Genomic DNA, 21,137 nt, shown 5'->3' on the forward strand with positions numbered 1-21,137 from the left:
CCTTCTCAGGGGTAGGCAGGGGCCTTCTGGGGGCTCACAGAGGCCACCCCCCACCTCCTGCCCAGCCCCTACCTACAGCCAGTCCCTGCCTGCACACTGCTGCTGCCCTCCAGCAGCTGGAACAGGCCAGTGTGCCTGCAAGGAGCAGGCAGGGATGGAAGGATGGAAGGATGGAAGGATGGATGCCAGCCCTCCAGGAAAAGTCAGCTGGAAGTGGAGGCTGCAGTGCAGTGACCTATGAGTGTTTCACTTCTGCTTCATCTCAGAAAGAACATCCATAATGTCTGTTTTGTTTGGAAAAGACTGTCCTGTCCTTGTGCAAAGAGGCTGCTGAAGCAGAAATTCCTATGGATGCTGAGAAGTGCCTGGGCTGGTCACCTTAGTGCCATGAGGAGCTGAAGGATGGGAAGTGGAGGCAGGATGCAGTGGGAAGGTGGCTTGTCCCAGCTGGGATAGAATGCAGGTGAACAGCAGGATAGGACTCTGGTCTGAGCTGGGCTGCTGGTCCCAGTGCTGGTTGGAACCATGCTGGCATCAAGGATCTTATAGGAGGACCATAGCAAAGAGTGAAAATCATGTGCTAAAACATCTGAGTTGTATTCCCTATATTTTGGTTATTGACTGGCTTTTAACCTTGATGCCAACTGCAAATATCTCTGTCCAGACACAGACCCTGAGGGAGAACAGCAGCCATAATAGATAATACCACAATTCACATAAGCAAGACTCAGATTTGGTGCTTGAAAAACACCTGCCTGAGGCAGGTGTGGTGCTCCTGTCCTGCTGGGGTCAGAGTAGTCACAGCTGTCACTTCTGGCTCGAGCAGTACCCAGTGAGGGGGACCCTGGGGAAGGGACCAGCTGTCCCACACGATTCCTTGTTCAAACTCATCACCTTCACCTGTTTGGTGGGAGTGGTTTTTCTGAAATAAAAGATTTCATCTTTTTATTATTATTTCTTAACATCCTCTGCAGTCCCAGTGGAGACTCCCAGCCACAAACTCGCCAGCTGTGGCTGAAATCTTGCATCAATGGGGTTTTGTTGTCCCCTCGTTTTTCTATCTTTTGTTCCCACCTTCTTTTTTTGTGTCTGCCTCCTATTTTTTTGTGCACCCACATTTTTTGTATCCCCCTTTTTTTGTGTGTCCCTCTTCATGTCCCCCCTTTTTTATGTCCCTCCTTTTTTTTCCCCTTTTTCATTGCCTCTGTCTCTTTTGTCCCCTTTCCTTTCCCCCCTTTTTGCCCTCCCTTTTTTGCCCCCCTTTTTCTCTAATCCTTCTCCCCTTACTCCTCTTTTTTTCCACTTGATTTTCTTGTCACCGTTGTGTCTGTCTATCTATCTCTGTCTGTCTATTTATATCTATTTGTCTATCTATATCTATCAATCGTCTGTCTGTCTGCCTATATCTATCTATCTGTCTGTCTATATCTATTTGTCTATCTATATCTATCCATCAGTCTGTCTGCCTATATCTATCTATATCTATATTTCTATCTATCTATATCTATCTATCTACCTATCTATATCTAATTATCTATATCTATTTATCTATCTCTATCTCTGTCTATTTATATCTATTTATCTATATCTATCAATCTGTCTGCCTATATCTATCTATATCTAGTTTATCTATCTATATCTATCTATATCTAGTTTATCTATCTATATCTATCTATATCTAGTTTATCTAGTCTATCTATCTAGTCTATCTATCTAGTCTATCTATCTAGTCTATCTATCTAGTCTATCTAGACTAGATAGATAGACTAGATCTATCTATCATTTTCCCAGTTCCCCCACTACTCTCCTCTTGCTCCTCCTGGTTCGGTGCCTCCCACCCGGTCGCTGTCCCCAGTTTCGGTTTCCTGCGGGAGCGGCGGGAGCGCCTTCCGGGAATCGGCGCTGCGGAGCGCGGCCGCGGCAGGGCGCTGCTGCTCGGCCCGGGAGTGACTCAGGGATGCTCGGGAATTCCTGCCGGGAATCTCCGCCCGCGCCGGGAAACCCCCCTGGGGGCACCGGGATGCTCCCGCCCGGACCCCCGAGGGGCACCGGGATGCTCTTGCCCGGACCCCCGAGGGGCACCGGGGTGCTCCTGCCCGGACCCCCGAGGGGCACCGGGATGCTCCCGCCCGGACCCCCGAGGGGCTCCGGTACCCGCTCCATCCGCCGACCCACGGCCCAGCCCCGAGAAGGAAACCAGAATTGCTCTCTGGGATGGGTAATGCTGCTAGCCGGGTCAATTGCAGTGCCAAATGGAAGTATTAAAGTGCCAAATGGAAGGATTAAAGGTTAATTGAAGTTAGAGTGTTGTTTCACGTTAGCGGTATGCTGTTTACCCTGGCCACGCTAGAAAAGATAATTTATATGTTAAATAGAAAAATTACATAAAATATTATATAGCGATTATATAATAGATGTTATTAATTATAGATTATGTTTTTAAAAGGTAGTCTAGAACTCCCCGAAATATTATATACTATAATATAATAATGTAATATAATGTAATATATATAATATATATTACACTTAAAATACAATAAATAATTATACATAATTCAGTACATATTTTACCATCTATATGATTTTTTTCCCCTGAGCATGATAGAAAAGATGATTCTTTTAAACTTTCTATAGAAATAGTTAATATTAAAGTGCAGCTAGAGCAGTTCTCCCCTGAAGCAGGATCCAGGTGGGTCGGAGGGCAGGTGTCTGCAGTGATTTGGGGGTACAGCGATCCAGACAGAGCTCTCAGTATCTTTAAAGTTTTTTTTGGTTTTGTTTTTTTTTTTTTGCTGACTTTGCGCTTGTCCTGCTGACTCGTGCCAGCAGCATGGTTCATTTTCTTCTCGTAGGTAGTTTCATCACGCCCTGTTCAGGCTGTTCAGCCTGTTCAGCCTTTGTGCACTCGTTTCTCCTCACCATTCCTGGATGTTTTCCACGGTCCGCTGGAGCTGGAGCCAAATCAAGCCATTCCTTTTTCTCCACCTTTTGGCCCCTCTCAAATGTACCCCCTGAATCCAGGGAAACCTGGCCAGGGAACCTCCCTGTGAGCACTTGCCTGCCTGGATTTAGCTTGTATGTGGCTGCACCCGAGGTTAAACCTCTCCGCTGATGTCACTTTGTTCTTTAGGCAATGACTTTTGGGCTGTCACCTCCTTCCTGCTGCCGTGAAAGTCGAGGCAGAGCGTTCAAAGCGTTTTGTGCCCCGCGGGGATTGCCTGGCACTGGTGGCACCGAGGGGACGAGGATGCTGTGGGGATGTGCTGAGCACGGACGGGACTTGGACTCGCCTCGGGAATCGCAATCGCTGCGAAATGGGGGACTCGAAAGGGATGAAGGAGCTCTGAGGAAAGGAAGGAAAGCCCTAAGATTTTTCCTGCCCAAAGCTCTCCCGGCAGCTGCATCGAGCATTTCTGGTCTCCTGTTGCCACCTGCCGTCAGCAGACTCCTGTACGGAGACTACTCTGCTTTGGGGACTAAGCAGAGCACAGCGTCTGACAAATCAACGTCTGCACAAACAACTTAAAAATCATAATTTTGCTGATTAACCCTTGTTTCACCAGTAATTCTTCCTGCTTTGCTCCTTATGGAGCAATACTGTGAAAAACTGCATTTTTCCTTCATGAAAGTTGGATAACGCTAGAACACACTGGGAAAATCAGCATGTGGCAAGAAAATGTTTTGTTTCTGTATATTTGTTCTGTCATCACAAGATTCTCACCTGTCTTTTTGCCGGCGCTCCTGAGGATGCCCCTGAAAAAGGAGCAGGGATGCTGACATGTTGTATCAGAACATGTCTGACACATGAGTTTGGAACACTTAAATCAAACACTTGGCAACACTGTGACAAGTGCCTTGCTCATCTGCTCAGCTCCTTTTTTCATGATGTCAGAATTGGTAGATTTTTGAAGAAGCTTCTCCTATGATCAGAAAGACACTGGTGGAACCCACCTCTCTATCTGACCAAAAATCTCTTCTCAATTTTGGTCTCATTTCTTCCATATATATATATAAGAAATTAATTTATGCTGGGATATTCATAGAAAAAAAATGCAAGCATTGTCCAGGGAGCTAGAGAGAATTTGTGAGCTGTTGCAGAGTTGGGTACCTTAATGGACTCTCTGGTTTTTAATTCATGCATCATTGGAAACAGCTTTCAGCAACACATTTACTCACTCACCTCAAGGATCTAGTTCCCCTGACTAGATTAGATAACTATTTCCTGAAGTGTGGGAATAGCTTGGAAGAAATTTGTGAGGCAAGGGGAGGGAGGAGCACAAAGACAATTATTCATTTAATTAAAAGTTGTAAAAAGACCCTTTTTAGTCTATATTTTTCTATATATTATTTTCTCCTCTTTTGTCTATAAAATATAATTTAACTGACACAATAGAAATAAATTTGTACTGATCTAAACACTCCTATCCATTAACATTATAAAAAACCCATTAATTCTCTAAGTGCTATATGTGCAGATCATTACAAATCTTTAGCTGTCAAATTTACACTGATCTACCAAAGCTGCAGGTAGAGTAAAATCCCAGGACGTGTTTCTCAGTGCTTATGGAATAAGGAGGTTATGTGAGAAAACATTCCAGTAGAAATCTGACCTTAAACCTTCAAAGTCCAAAGGGTATTCAGACAGTCCCATACTGCTACTCCCCCCTGCACTGGCCCAGTCTGGTTTCGAAGAAAGGCAAAGGGGATATATTCACATCCTGCATCATCTGACACTGGTATTGATGGGACAGCAAGGCTCCTTGGGCCAGGTGATGGTTGGATCAGGGGTGTGCTGTGAGCCAGCTGCTTCTGCTCATACCCACCCCTCTTCAGTCTCTTCAGTGACTCAGAAATTAACTCTCCATCAGAAACAGAGATTTTATGCCTAGTCAGGTCTTTCTGTAATCCCCTGCACGATTTGGTTTATCAAGCATTTAAATTTTCAACTCAAAATAGAAATGCCATTCTGCCACCAGATACTTTGAGATGCCAAACGTGAAGCAGTGCAGTACCACTGAAACTGAAGGCGTGCCCCGACAAATTTTAACACAAAGGAGGAACACTCCTTAAACAAGGAAAGATTTTACTGCCCATATAAATTTACAGCAATTTTAGAAATTTCTAACTCTTCACTCTTGTGTCTTTTAATACTTTCCGGATGAATGTCATCAGCCTTTTTATAAATATTGTTGTGCTCCTTCTTTCTGTATCACATAGCCCCTGAAAAATGAATCAAGAAAATGAAATTGCTTAATATTTAATCATTATTTAGAGCTTTTCAATCTCAAAATCATTTTATAAGTGATAAAATTTTTCTTTGATTTGCTTATCATACGTATAAATCCTTATTTTAGAGGTGGATCAAGCTGCATATCAGAACAAGGGAAGGTTATAAACATGAAATAGTGCTAGGATTTAGTCTTCTATGTACTAAAAAGAAGCCAGTACAGAAATTACTCTCTTGTAGATGTAAAGACATATTTGTGAATTATAGATTTTATTTTGTTACATGTCTGCTGCATGATCTCTGGCAGACAACAAATAAATTCCTACCTCTTCCGCCAGGTTTGGCATGAGCCATTGCTTCAGTCTTTCAAAATTCTGGAAAAAAACACTGAATTTTTTCATAGCTGGATTATTTTTCAGCTGCTCCATTCCTTTGAAGATTGTACTGATACAATTCACATCCTAAGATGGAAGAAATAGAAAAATGAGATACAACTATTCAAAACCACAATGAATAAGCTACATGAATTTATTAAAAAACATTGAGAGTTTTGCCCAGCTGCCTGAGTACAAATACATTCTTATTGACTTTTGGGCTTGAGTTTGCAAACAACTTAGGCGAGTTTGCTTATCTGCTGTGGACATTTATTTACTCTGCAGACAGAAACCTGGCAAAGGACAGTATCTGCTTGTGTGTCTTGCAATGTCCAGATGAAATATGTCATTGTCTAAAGACTCAGCCCTGCCTCTTCTGAAGCCATGTGAAGACTGCTTTGATTTCTCACATCTACTTCTGTCTCTCCAACACAAGAGAAAGAAAACAAATGAACTTGAGGCTACTCCAAACATTAAGCCACGTGACATCTGATACCTGCGTGCCAGGAGAGATGGGACAGCGGTCACCCTCTCACCTCCTGGCCCTTGTTCCATCACAAGGGAAGCCACGCTGGTCCTCTGCCACAGAGCAGTCACTGGCTTTGGTCTCTGAGACCTTGTGGTCTGGACAAGGCTACCAGAAGGAGGAGAAGGGATGTGGGATGGAAGCCAAGCAAAGAGTGATGGATGATGGTCACATGACGTGGGATCATTTTGAAAGAGATCAGTTAAACTCACAAAGAAGGAGAGGCTACGACCATCAGCGGCAAGAACAGATTTAGATGTTATGCAGGAAGAAAGTGATGAAAACTGAAGAAAAACCTTATTACTGAAGATTGGAGGAAATGTAGGAGACTGCTGAAGGTCAGCGTTGCACCCATGATGTTCTTGACCAACATATATCATTATTCATCATCATTAGTCATTCCCAGATGCTGCACGATGAATAAGATGATCTTTTCCCTCGGCCTTGCTTGGGAAGCCGCATGCTTCTGTCACTAACAGCAAACGCAGAGTCACCGAGGAAGTCTCTGTCACCTCTGGACCCAAAGAACAGGTGAGAGGGAAGCAGCTCTTCCCCTCAAAGGAGAGCTGGCCACTGGCACAATGGGTTGTGGTGGCACCACCAGGGACCTCATCAGGAAAAGGTATGAGTGAGCTGCCACCACTGGGCACTGCTGATTCTGGATCAGAAATTCAGAGCTAAAGCCCCAGCCTAGGAAGAGACCTCCTCCAGACAGGATCCAGAGAGAAGTGACAGAACTGGGAACTTTATATCTCATTTGCAAGGAATGGGCTGGATTGGGATGGAATGGGATGGAAACCTCAACCCTTCTGTAGCTAGTTTAGGGCAAAAATGGGAATTATTCTGCTCCTTCAATAAATCAGTGAGTCAGATAACATTTCCACAAATAGCTACCTGCATACACAATTAGCAGAAGAGCTCTGTGTTGGACTGTGGTCTGTGGAAACCAAGGTTCTAGTAGATGCACAGCAAAGAGAAAAGCCTTATTAATGTCTGCATGATGAGGGAATCATTTAAAGTTATCTGGAAAAGAATTTCTTAGAGGGAATAGGAGAAATTTATTGGAGATGCAAAAGAAGATGGGAATTGCATGAAGAGGAGTTTCATCTTTGAGTTAGACCCTGTTCATGGACACCCAGTCACAATGTACTGTTCAGGGCATTAACTTCATCCTTCAGAGAAGATGAGTAATACAACTATTTAATTCCCTAAATGATGGTAAGGATACAAAAAGCCATTTCTAGAAGTAGACTAAATGAAGTAGACTAAACAGAAGGATTTTTCAGACATACAAGCAGGAAGTGTGAATGAATCTGTTCTTTCCTTTTTAGCTGTATCTCATTCAAAAAACTAATTCAGAAAACCATTCCTTGTGTGTGTGTTCAGCAGGAGATTTACAAAAACATAGAACAAGTATAGTTACTCTCCTTTTATATTACAGCATCTTTTTTTGACTCATCATTTGATTTGTTTTAATAATGTTTTATATCTAGTGACATTTTATATCTTATAATTAATTTTATATCTTATAATAGCTACACTTAAAGTAATTGCTTGCTCTTAAATACAAATAGAGTATTTTAGGAGAAATAAAATAATTATTTAATTTCTTAATTTCTAGTGAAGAAATTAACCAAAAAATTTACATTCATTTAAAAAAACTTTTACTTACATCTATATTGTTGGGAGTTTCAATCCTCAGATTCTGAAAAATAATACATTAATTCAGCCTTTCAAATATCTTCTTTATTAACACTGATAAAAATATAGTAGATAAAAACATAGATTGTTTTACTTTCAAGAAAAGTTAAATATTCAAAAACAAGAGGATTCAGTATATTACATTTTAGATTAGAAAAATGGAAATTTAATTTACCTGAATGTCTTTTGTCATCACCTCACACATTTGCTGTAGTAGTGTCAGTAATTCAGCCATGCTGCTCATCTGGGGAGCAGCAGAGATGCCTGCAGCCAGCAAGAGAAGATAGATATGGGTCTTCATCCTGCTGATGTGCTCAGAGAACCTGTAAGTGGTTGTGGACCAGTCCTGTACCATTTTATGGTCTCTACAAGGAAATAACTGTTTAGGTTGAATTTTAAAACTTGGTTAAAAAAAAAAAAAAATCCATTCATTGACACTTTCTGGAAGAGATAGGTTCCAGTAAATTTGGTGTTTAACCTCGGGACAGCCTGCTTACCCAATCAGCTTTTCCATGGAAAGTAGGTAGCAAATATATGAGGAGTGGCTTTTCAACTTGAAAATTAGTAATGCATAGGATGACCCAAAGCATGACCAAGCAGATGACATCTTCACAGCATTCCTCCAGAAGTCAAAGCTTCTTTGTTCACAGAGTGTGACCATCTGCTAGACAATAGGAAAAAGACTGGTACAAGAAAAAAACCCCAACACAACCCCATGGAAAATATGTAGCCCATTGCCTAGAAAGGAAAAATTACAGCACTTCTGCAATATTGGTGGGAAAATTTGACAAAATGCAGGTATTCTGTAAGAGTTAATTAATTTACAGCAAGAGAAGCCACTGCCCTGGAGCATCAGGGTGGCCCTGGTGATAGGCACAGCAAAGTGGCCCTTTTTGGGTGGGAAGGAGGGATGCAGGGTGTCTTGAGCACATCAGCACAGACCTCATGGGCACGGTTGGTGCCCCAGAGTTGATTTTGTATCAGGACAGTGGTCCTCTTACTGCCCTGTTCTCTGGGCAGGAACTGAGAAGGGGAAAGCCCACCAGGTTTGCAAGGGTCCACTCTAAGGTCTTCATTAATTGAAGGCATTGTGGTGTGTTACTTGGCCAAATCAACCCATGACTTGCGCTTCCCTCTTTCTTGAAAGCTGGAAAAGCTCCATTTTTACTTCTTTTTTAAAATTATGATGTTGGTTTACAGAATTGAGGGCAGCAGCCGTGGTGGCTGCAAGTGCAGCCCTGTGTCTGCCAGGCAGAACCTCATGGGGTCTGATGCCACAGCATTTCAGAGTAAGCATCTCAATATTTAAATACTTTGAATAGGGGAAGTCAAAAGTCAGTAGTGGTTATGTGGCTTAGCTCAAGCTAACCTGCAAGCTGTCTGCTGACTGCTTTGCTGTATCCTTTTGTCATCTCTAACAAGATTAGTGTTTTTTCCACACCTCACGCTCATCTATAGAACTTTCTCACCACACAGCTCTGAGAATCCTATCCTTGTAGGAATGTAGCAAGTAATAAAGAAGAAACTTTTTACAACAAGGAGGTAAAACACTGGCACAGATTATCTGGAAAAGCCTCATCCCTGAAAGTGCAGGACGAAGCTTGGGTGGGGGTCTGAGCACCCTGGTCTATTGGAAGGTGTCCCTGCTCATGGCACAGGGTTTGGAACTAGAGGTTTTTCAGGCTCCTTCCAACTCAAACAACTCTGTGGACTTTGCCTAAGTGCATCTCTGGCAGATGCAAAGGCAAAGAACCTGCCTGGCAATACCAGTTGCTCTAGGGCTGAATTTGTAAGCCATAAAACTGAAATGAGTAATACCCACTCTTGGCTCACCGTGTTTTTGGTGTTCCACAGCTTGATTCCTTTGGTCTTCTTCAAACTCATACTGGTTTGTAGGCAAAGCCTTCTCTCCTCTTTGGCTGGTACCTGAGCTTCACCTGCCAGCCAGGCTGATGTTCCACCCTGCCATTAGAGACCTCTGTGGGCAACTCAGTTTTAACTCAAAGTTTGTTGGAAAACCCCACTTTTTTCACCTTTTCCTTGGCTGACAGTTGGCCCATCCCCTGCAGCATGGTGTTTTCTGTCCCCACTGCAAAGGATTGCCCATGGGGGTGCTGGACACTGCTGTGTCCCCCGCCTCCCCACACCAGGGCTGCTTAGTGCACATCTGTCTCCAATTCCATTCCTGGCCAGCACAACTGCCAACGGATTTTGCCTTGGGATTTTTCTTTTCTTTCCTCTCCTGCATTTGGTGTTTGCAGGCACTTCTGCAGAATCCCAGCACTGTCTCAGAACTTTGTATGACCTGTACGACTGCTCTTTTACCCCTGATAAACTTAGTCTGCAGGAGATAATTCCCAGTTCTGAAGAATTCATGGGTATTTTTGTTAAATATTACAGTAGCATGAGCTGGTCTTTCAGCTATTCCCAGCTCCAAAGGAACAAGATTGGTCCTTCACTGCTTGCTGTTTTACCACTCTCTCTTCTTGTGACATATTCCAAAATCACTTTTCAATGCAGGGATTTTTACTTTTTCTCTTTTCCTTCACTTTTTTCCCTTGAGTAACAGAACTACTCAAGTGCCTTTTGATCTCTCTAAGCTGTCTCAGCGCCCCTACACAAATCATAGTCCCATCTCCCATTATTGTCCATTATTGTACAGATGGTTTGGGGTTTTGTTTTTAACATGAATTCAGAGTTACGAAGTTGAAGAAGGATGTAAGAAAAAAATAGGGTGATGTAAGAAAAAAATAGGGTAATGTAAGCAACAGGTCCTCAATACTGTAATCTCTGGTACTTACAGTTCTGGAATTTTTCTGATCTGGGAGTATGAGAAGAGTGAAGGCACCACAAACACTAATAGAATTGGTAAGAGTAGGAATAAGAATAAGCAAAGAAAATATTTCAGAAGAAACTCTGGAGACTAGAGTAACAGACAGCAAGTGGAAATCCACACTGCTGGATTTGTCCAAAGTGTGTCTATTTCAATTTGGAATGATCAGGAGGGTGAAAGTGAATAAATAATCTAATTAGTCAGTTAATTAATGACTTTTAATACTAATGAAAAAGGCATTTTGATGGGAGTCAGGGTATGAGGAGTGTTCACACTAGAGTTGGTTTAGGAATATTATTTAAGAAAATAATCAGATGATACTGAGTGTGCAAACAAAGTTATCTTAAAGGCTGTGCAAGGTGCTGCTGGTGCCAGCTGGGATCATCCCAGGCGAGGGCTTCTTTGAGACAAGAACTGGTGATGATTCCTGCAGGTATGTGCCTTCCTAAGATTGATGGACTAAGTGAATGCCTTGTAAGAACTGGGCTGCAACTCTTTGTAGGAGCTGGTTTTGCTCTTTCATGTAGATGCATGTGAAGTTACAATGTTTAGATAAGGTTTATTTACTGGTGTGAGTACGAAATGATGCACTACTATTGGTGCAGTCACCTTGTGCCTCCTTAGCCTGCCAGGCTCAAGAAAATGGAAATTTCTGGAAACAAGGGAACAACTCCTGCAGAGATGCTCTGGAATGATTTCTCACATGGTTATGTTTCAATATTTTGTGCTGGGAACTTAGCTTAAAGTAAACCATTTGAAATGGAGTTTTCCCTTGTCCTGACAAATTATCTGATCCTCAAACTCATCTAATCTCCTGAGTTGTAGAAACTGTCTTAACCTTTAGTGATACTCTCACTTGTAACAGACAGTAATGGAGAGAACCCAGGTGAGTGTAAAAAGCACGTCACTAGGAGGGAGTTATATACACCATATTTAATGAATGATTCTTTGGCTTTTTGCTGCCTTCCAGCAGTACATGCCCCTTGTGAGGGTGGCTGATACAGCAAGGTACACATGCACAGTACTTAAATTATGCTCTAGCAGTGAGCACAATTTTTGCTTCCTACAATGGACAGCAAAGATAAATGCCTGGATTTAGTTCTGCATCTCTAAGTAGTGTTGCTCCATAGTGCTGCTCCTGGAGGATCTCCTAAAACTGATTCTTCAAAGGCCAGTTAGAAGCCAGGGAAATTGTGAAATTTAGTGAAGACTGGTTTTGATCTAAATTACATTAAATAAAAACTTTTCCTGGGAAATAGGCTGTTGGGAGGGATTTTATTTACAGTTCTGTGACAGTCTGTGGGAGTGACTGCTTTCTGGAAACAGTAGGTGCAATATCTGGCCAGTTTTTTCACAGCTCCCTTTTAGCACTGGACACTGCTGTCAGTGGGGACCTATTCTATAGACTAGGACCAGATCCTACTCTAAGACCAGTTGACTGAGCTAAAGCAAAATATAGGTTCCTATAGCAAAAAAGAAAGACAGAAGAGAAAAGACAAGGGAGGGAACTGTTGGTCAAGACTCAGACAAAATGTGGATGTCATCTGCTGCTCACTCTCTGCCCAGGGCTGGAGCAAAGGCACAACTGCTGGCTGGCCCAGACTGTATTAGAAAGCTTTTAAGCACCATGGGAAATGCCAGTGGAATGGTAGCCAGAATAGTGAAATATTTAAAAAAAAACCCCTAATCAATTGTCATATATCTCCCTGAAGTGCCCAGGCAGAAGAACAATGGTGGGATGCTTATTGCTTCAGATCTCAGGACTTCCTCCCAGCAGCTTTAGCATCTCTTCTGTTTTCTAAAATCCTTTGGCTTCCCTCACCAGAAAATGAAACTTGTAGTAGTTCAGAAACCTGTAATTATGATTTTTTCAGCCTAAACCACTCAGCATATTTGTCCTTATATGTTTTGTTTCTTTGTTTTCTGATTTTTATGGTGACAGCGACACACTGGATTTCAGTTCCCCCAGCATCACACCCTGCAGCAGGATCATACCTCTGTGCCAGGTGCCCTCTGCACTCAATGAGATCTTCCCAAGAGCAGACTGCCTGGTTTGGGTGGGTTTTTTGCTTATACATCCTAAAAATTAAGGTATTAAAAGGCTTTTCCTCTTCACTCACAGGGTAAACAGCACTGTGTATATTGCATGTGAATTTTAAAGTTTGTATAGCCAATCTTGGAACTTTCTCTGCTCTTGTGTGTGCAGCCTTTCCCTGCCAGGGCTCCTAAAAACCTTTTTCATGTGCCTAGGTTGCTCTGGTTTGAAAGACCACCTTTCTTTTCTCCTTTGAAATGACTTTTCAGTAGGTTAACAGCATGGGAGATGGATAATACACCATGTTGGCAGCATGCTAAAAATCCATTTCTGCCACTCAGGCTACTTTAGAGTGCTCCCAAGGATTCTAAATGGTTTTATAATCCTGACACTGCTATTCCTGAAGAGCACCGAGTAGGAAACAAGAATTACATGTGCTTCAAACTCTGTTAACCCGTGCTACTGCAGGAAGTAAACACTTCCAGAAGAACAAAATGGAAAGAAAAGAGATTTTGCTGTGTGGGTGGACCCACTGCAAGGTGATAAGAGGGAACAGTGAAAGAATACACTTAAAGTATGAGCTGAGCTTATGCAAAGTTGCATAATTGTAATCAGAGATGTCTTCTGCTTAATTCATTAATTAAACTCCAGTCTGATCATTTAAGCACTTAGTAGTACTTCTCTGTGCTTTAGCATGACCTGTGTTAATATTACAATCACTCAGCTATGGCTGGTTGAAAGGGGTTTGTTTTGATTAAGATTATAGAGCTTTTGCAAACTTTGTGGTAAAATGCTTCTACTTTTCAGCTTTATGCAGAAAGCTGGAAAACATAAAACAGTAGGAAAAAATGATGTTTCCCAGCCTTGTCTCAGTTTTAGCAGCTGTACATCATTTACAGTTACTTGTAAGAGCCGATTTTGAAGTACTTAAATTATGACCTCTGTGTGACACAGGGTTCCCAGATTGCTGTGTTTCTCTGGATGCATTTTTGATTCCTTGGGAGCTGTGTCAGAAGGGCCTTGTTTAGAGAGGTGCCTTCTCATGTTTGCTCATTCAAAGTTCATCATTTTGCTCTTGTCTGCTCTTCATAAATCTCCAGCAGTGACTAATGGTGTAGGCATGGTCTTGTGGGACAGCGTTCTCCAGGTTTCCTCTTTACTGCTCTCTTTATTTGCTCTGGAGAATTATGAGTTTCAACACTGACTGAATTAGCCACTGTTACACTGCTAATACCAATGTCTGTATTCATGCTAGCTTTTCTCAGTCACCAAGATGGGAATCTCTTTGATATTCACCCTTCCATTTCATGTGAAATCTTGTCTATCTGCTACAATCATTACAAAGTGGGAGGTTCCTTGGACATAACTATGCTCGATTACTTAGTCCTATTGTTTATTTCAGTAGAGATAGGCTACAACTTCACAAAAATACATCTATGCCAAGTATTTTTCATTTAAATGTTACACAATGTCTAGATGGGTAGGTGTTCAAACTGCTTCATGCCCCAAAAGTCAGCTAAGTGAATCAACTGCGTTTCATTTGGAATTCAGGCAATGCTTCCATACACTAGCAAAAGTGTTGTTTTCCTCTGACACTTCAGGTTCTAGAAAAATGTTGTATTTTTATATAGGAAAAGTGACTTATAATCACATTCTTCACTTCATAAAAAATACAGCTCTAGGTAGTCTTGAGAAGAAAAACCAAACAAACCAACCCAGTCTAAATTAGACAAACTTTGCTACCACCACTGTATCTGTTTGATAATTATCACAATATTTCTATGGCAATAATGCAGAGACTTGCTCAGGGTTTTGCTTTGGCTTGTCACTGAGCCAACAACACTAATTCCTGACTCTACTACAGAATTTGAAGATACCACGGTTGAAAATATATTTGGAGTAATATTAAAATAAATAAGATCTGCTCACACACTAAATACATTAATTAAATAAAGAACATGTATCATGCATGTATACCACACTGCAATTATGTTGTAGAAGTACAGGGGAAACTTATTGTTCTCAAAATTAATTATGCATATATTTAAAAGTCAGCCTTCTCTCCTTTTTATTCCTGCCTTCAGATGGTAAATATTTGACAATTTTGTGAGTACCTGCAGAAGAGCACATTAATGGATCTGACTCTTAATCTGTATATTTTTTTATTTCACTCATATAGCCTTGACTCATACTCTAGTTATTACAGTGCATAATTTCCACAATATAATATATAAAATTATATTATTATTATTATTATTATTATTATTATTATTATTATTATTATTATTATTATTATTATTATTATTGATGTAATATTTTAAGTTATTTTATTCATGGTTACATTGAACATTAGGGTAAAAATATAAAAGCTCTCTATAAGTTAAATAAATAGGTTAATAATTCATATATTAAACATTCATGTTAATTCTTTGTGGTGTCTCTTTGTGGTGCTCTGTCTTCCATCAGAATCAGCTCTAGTGTTGGGTAAGAGTTGTCTCCAAGTATTTGGAGAACCAACACCTGTCATCAGGACTCCCAGCAGTTCTCATGCATGTTCTGGAAGTATCTTGTGAAGTGGTTCAGGGCTCTCTGTCGAGGCAGGTATCTTATCAGACAGGATACAGTGTTCTCTGGTTGCTACAATAATGATAATAGCAAAAATTAGCAAAAGTTAATAATCAAAATTATGGAGGAAATAAGGAGAGCATATTGCTGAGAGAGTGTTGGTGGTTGTTCAAGGGGATGTTTAATCAGAAGGAAAGACAGATCTGCATGAATGAACAGGGAAAAGACATTTGAGTATTGGGAATACTTCTTCCTGGCTGACTTTGCTTACTGAGATGTGGCTTAAGGCCTTTTCTGACTAGTGTCCTGGCTAATGACAAGTCCCGGGATTTGTCTACAGGTGATGCATCTTTTAGGAAACTCTAACTTCCATCCAGACTCTATGAATTCAGGTAGTTCCTATAAAACCACTGCTGAGCTCCAGCCATAATGTTCAACACTGTGGAACTAAGGGTGTGCAGAGATGGCATCAAAACTTTGCTGTTGACTTTAGTTGGCCAGGATGCTGAGATGATTAATCTCATGGTTTGAAAACAAGTGAGTGGTACATTCACATAATTTCGTATTTTTGCCTTGGGTGTCCCTAATCCAGCCAGGAGAGTTGGAACTAGATGAGCTTTAAGGCCTCTTCCAACCCAAACCATTCCATGATTTTATGACTACAAATAATTCATGAGAAACTTACTGTATGTGTTTTCTTTAAAGTTGATGTAATGTGATCCATATTTTTCTCCAACACAGAAATATGGGTTCCTGCTGAATTATTCTTAAAGGAAACTTTCAGTCCTTCTATGGTTCGTTCAAGTTGACAGGGAACATGACTGCACTAAAAAAAAAAATCAAATAACAGCAAAATTATATTCTGCCAAATGAGTTAACTTTTATCTTTCAGTGAATTCAATAACTATTTGCATGCATAGCAGAATCAGAAATGCTGTATAAATACAGAAAGAGGTATTTTCCTATGTTTTCTGGGATTTGATAAAAAATCTGTCCACAAAGGACAGAATCACTTTACCCCTCTATCTATATCTTAGCCATCTTTAAAGCTGCAAGCTCTAAACATTTTTTCCTCTAAAACAACAGGCTAGCTGTTTGCAATTATTTTTCATGAACCTTTTTTCAGTTCACAGAACTCGAGAAATCTGCAGACCACAAACTGAAACCACTGATCAACAGGGCTGTGGGCAATAACTTCTTGTGCCAACAAATTTCTTCCTTCAGACACAAACTTTATGGTGCTCTGTAACACTCAACTTGTTTGTTTGCCAAGAGGTAAGAACATTTTAGTGCTTCAAGTACTAACCCTATCCACCCACCTTTCGTTCTAAATGACAGCAGGTGATGTTCAGGCTCTGCACATCAGGCAGTAATGCTGAGAACAGCCTCAGAAGTAATCTCTCTGCAAGAGATCCTGAGATTGCCTTCAGCAGGAGTACAACCAAGCCTCAGAGACCATGGTCACAGAATTGGTTATTTATTTCCACAGCTTCATTGAATTTTACAGAACTGCTCATGAAAAAAATAGCATATGTATTCCCTTTTAGTGGGATTTGGTCTTTTTTGTAGACTAACTTTCTTTCCCTCAAGATCTGCTACAAAGCATCATCATTTTTCAAATAATCAACAACAGCAAAATAAAGAAGTTTGAAAGTCTTACCTGAAATTTCCCCTTGGGTACTGGAAGAAAGATCTAAAAAATTTAACAAGAATATACTGTTAGAAGATATTTCTCCTCTAAGTGACTGCCACATTGTTAAACATCTTGAACTACATATCATTTTCATCAGGTTTTCTATTTCTGAACTTCCTTTGGGGAAACAATTGCAGCACCAGCTTCTGAGGAAAGCTTGACATGCAGTGCCTCGAGCATCTCAACTTGAACAAACAAAACACAGGACATACAAAGTAGAGCTGAAACTAACCCAGACTTCATTTTCTATTTCCATCAAAAGAACTGTAGGAAATTAAGAAAAAGTGATAATGACCCACCTCTTTGTTTGCTAGAGCCACTAGATCCTTGAGGTTTGCTTGAAATTCTTCTACAGCACCTCCCATTGAGCCAGGTAAGCAGCAACTCACCAAAAAGATATAGAGCAACGGCATTTTGGGTTCAAGGAAAGCTGTGTTTGATTTATACACCATACTCTGCCTATATATACCTTGAATATTAGATGAAAGGGAAAGTTTTCTCATATAGGAAAAGGCACAAGACCATAGTGTGCGTTATCATAGGCACTGTGGGATGCCTCGCAGGGGACTGGTTGGGGGTTTCCTTCCTTCTGACATCAAGTAAGGGGAAAATACCTTTGTGGATAAGAGATGTCATTTTCTTACATGATATCAAAAACTCATCACAGGAAATAGGAGCATTCCTTCTGTAACACAGATCTTTATGTGGTTCTATTCTTTCTTTTGCATCACATAATCAGAGAGATGGAGATCAGAAAAGCTATGTAGTTTTTACATCCCACTCAGTAATATGCCATTCTTTGTTCAGTGGGATTTTTCTAAGATGAACTGCAGTTTGAGGCTGAGTGAAAAATACCAGTAACTTCTTAAACATACACAGACCCTAATGCTGCTTAACCAGTTTGTATTCTTTGCCCTTCTTCCCTCACCCTCATTGTTTGTGGAAATTCAGCATAGAACACAGAGATGGAAAAGGCCTGGATTGCACTGACAGCCCAGCAGTGAAAGCATGGCAGGTGCTAATGGCCAGAATTAGCTGTCCTGGCATCAGGTGGAAACCTTGTCCCTTAAGGTAAGTGGAAAAACTCTATCTACTGAAAAAACCAAAGTGCTTAAAAATGACTGAAACCTACTTTCAGATCACTGGCAAGGGCTTATGAGAGGGTAACACTCACTCATTAAAAGGTTACAATTTTCCAGAAAAATTGGACAAATCATTCAACAATGTGAGAAGAGTCATCTGGTTTTCCATAGCTACCTGAGAGCTTGAGAGGCCCAGAAAGACCTTGTGCACATTGAATTATCAGTTTCTCAATACATAATTTAATAGTAGATCTGTTTAAGTTTTGTTGTAAATACTGCTTAACTAAGTTTTTAAACACTGTTTTTAAATTATTGTCCTAAAATTCTGCAAGAAAAGCATAACTTTTCTTAAAAAGCCTTCTTGAAAGGATCTTTTGATCCTAACTGAAAAAGCTCCTCATAAAGCTTTTAACATTAAACTTATGAAATATTCTGTTGTCATGCCACAGCCAAAGAAACACAAGAGATCCCCAGATGAAAATGCCAGGGTCTTAGAAGAGCATGTAGAAATTATATAGATAGTATAAGATATATTTCCATTCCTCCACAGAAATCAGCATTTGAGTGCTCTTATAGTAGTTTAGACTGGAAAGATAAAAGTGTGTTACTGCTTTTGTTCTTCTACCTAAGTTCCAAACAGATTGACAGATTTCTAGAAGGGATGACATGATAATAAATATTGCAGGAAAGAGGTTTCCCCTTCTGCTCCTCAGCCTTTCATGTTCACACTCATATTCATAGACTTACAGACTCTTGAGAAGCTTTTAAGTGTGCTGGTCAAAGGAGAACAATCACACATGAAGAAATAATTCCCACTAAACCATCCCACAGCAGCATAAACACACACACTATTTAGAGAATAGATTTAATATTGGTGGGAAAATAGTGTGTGTGAAAACAGAAAACTCTACCAGAAACAGTGCCAAAAACTCTCCTAATCATCAACTTTTGCAGAATATTCCAGAGGTGAGACTGGCTACAGAAACAGAGTATGATCATCTAAAAGCAATCAAAAAAAGTGTTGCCATAGAGCAAGCATTGTGCTGCTGAACAACTGAGTCATACCGAGGCAGCTTCAGGCCCCGAGGTGACACACAAACAGAGTATAAACTGGTGTCTCCTCTCCAGAGGAGTTGTACTGGCTTCTTAAAGATGGGTGTGAATTTTTGCAATATTTTTACAGGCTGTTCAGTCAATATGGACACTAATTTCTTCTTGTCTCAAAATCTTAAGTGACCATTGCTTATGTTTTGTGAATCTGTTTTGCACTCATAAAATGCAGGATTATGACCAGAGTACAACTGTAGTGAAAGCCTGAATTGTTGGCCACAAAACCACCTGCTGTCTACCAGCTTCTTACAAGGTCCAGACTTCACCTATCATCTCTATTACCCATTTTAATTCAGATTAAGAGATTGAGCACAAAGGGCTGTTTTCCAAAGTTTGTCTCTGTTACCTAACCATGAACTTGATCTGACACAAGAACTACTTGTGTTGTTCTCCTTGTGGAGAAAATACAGTAAGCACTAAAATATGCTGGCAAGTTATTAATCGATTTTGGAGTTGGCTGAAAGTGTAGATAAATTAGATTCCCAATGCTGTTGACTCATACAGTGAACCTGAGATGGCTCCCAGCTGGCCAGGGGCTGATGGGTCAAGGTAAGGGTGTGCATGGCATGTGCAGCCTGACCCTATGTTTAGCTCTGGAGGGACTCTTGGTCCTCAGGTGTAGGATAACAAAGCTCCAGAGAAGCAGGAGGAAGGGACAGTCCTCTGGCTTGGACTTTCTTCTAACTGGATAATGAATAGGGGATAGGGAGCAAAGAGGAGGAAGTTGTAGAAGACTGGTGCAAGGGGGCAAGGAGCTCTGTTGGCCCTAGAGAGAAATGAACTTAACCACCCAAAGGGAGTGATCCCCTTTCCTACCCCTGATCATCTGGATCTTTCCTGCAGTCCCTAAAACTGCCTCTCTTGGTTTCAACTGAGGTGGAGTTAATTTCTTCTCAGTATTTGGTACAATGTTGTGTTTTGGATTCAGAATGAGAATAATGCTGATAGTATACGGCTATTTTATTTTTTTCTAAGCTGTTGTATCCTAAGTCAAGGATTTATTTTTGGTGTCTTGTGTCTGCCAGTTAGGAGGTACAGAAAAGAAACAGTGAAGGACCACAACCAGGACAGGTGACCCAGACTGCCCAAAGGGATATTCCACACCATGGAACATAATGCCCAGTAGATAAACTGGGAGAGTTACCTAGAAAGGGTCTGACATTGGTCAGCAGGCAGTGAGTATTTTATTGGGCATCAGTTATTTGGGGTTTTTTCCTATTTGTTTTCATAATTATTACTTACCATTATTATTATTGTATTTTACTATGTTTTCTATTATTAAACTGCTATTGCCTCAACCTGTAAGTTTTAGAGTTGATTCTTCTCATTCCACCGCAGTTGGAGGGGGGCAGTGGCTGTGTGGTGCCTCATCACAACAGTATAAAACAGACATTAAAGCTACTAGAGAGTGTCCAAGGGAGGACAATGGGGATGGGGAAGGGTCTGGAAAAGAAGCCGTATGAGGAGCAGCTGAGGGTACTTGGTCTGTTCAGCCTAGACGAGACTGAGGGGACATCTTGCAGCAGGGTACAGCGACAGATACCAATCTTTTCTCTGTGGTGACCAGTGATGGGACTTGAGGGAATGGCCTGAAGTTCTGTCAGGAGAGGTTTAGGCTGGATATCAGGAAAAGGCTCTTCACCCAGAGAGAGGGTGGCTGGACACTGAACTGGCTCCCCAGGGAAGTGGTCACAGCACTGACAGTGCTGAAGAGGCGTTTGGACGAGGCTCTCGGGCCAATGGTGTGACTCAGGAATGGTGTGCACAGGGCCAGGAGCTGGACTCGATGACCCTTGTGGGTCTCTTCCAGCTCAGCTGGTTCTGTACTTTTGTGATTTTCAGCTGGGTTTAAACCACAATACCGCCTCAAAACTCTGTCGCTCCTTTCTGAGCCCTTAGACGACACCGCACGCGCTACAGGCGCCTCAAGAGGACCCTTGCCTGCCCCCGACCCGAGGCGGCCCGGGCGGGCGAAGCCGCCGTGGCCGGGG

The sequence above is a fragment of the Parus major genome, chromosome 13 (genome assembly GCF_001522545.3).
Source record: "Parus major isolate Abel chromosome 13, Parus_major1.1, whole genome shotgun sequence".
Lineage (NCBI taxonomy): Eukaryota > Metazoa > Chordata > Aves > Passeriformes > Paridae > Parus > Parus major.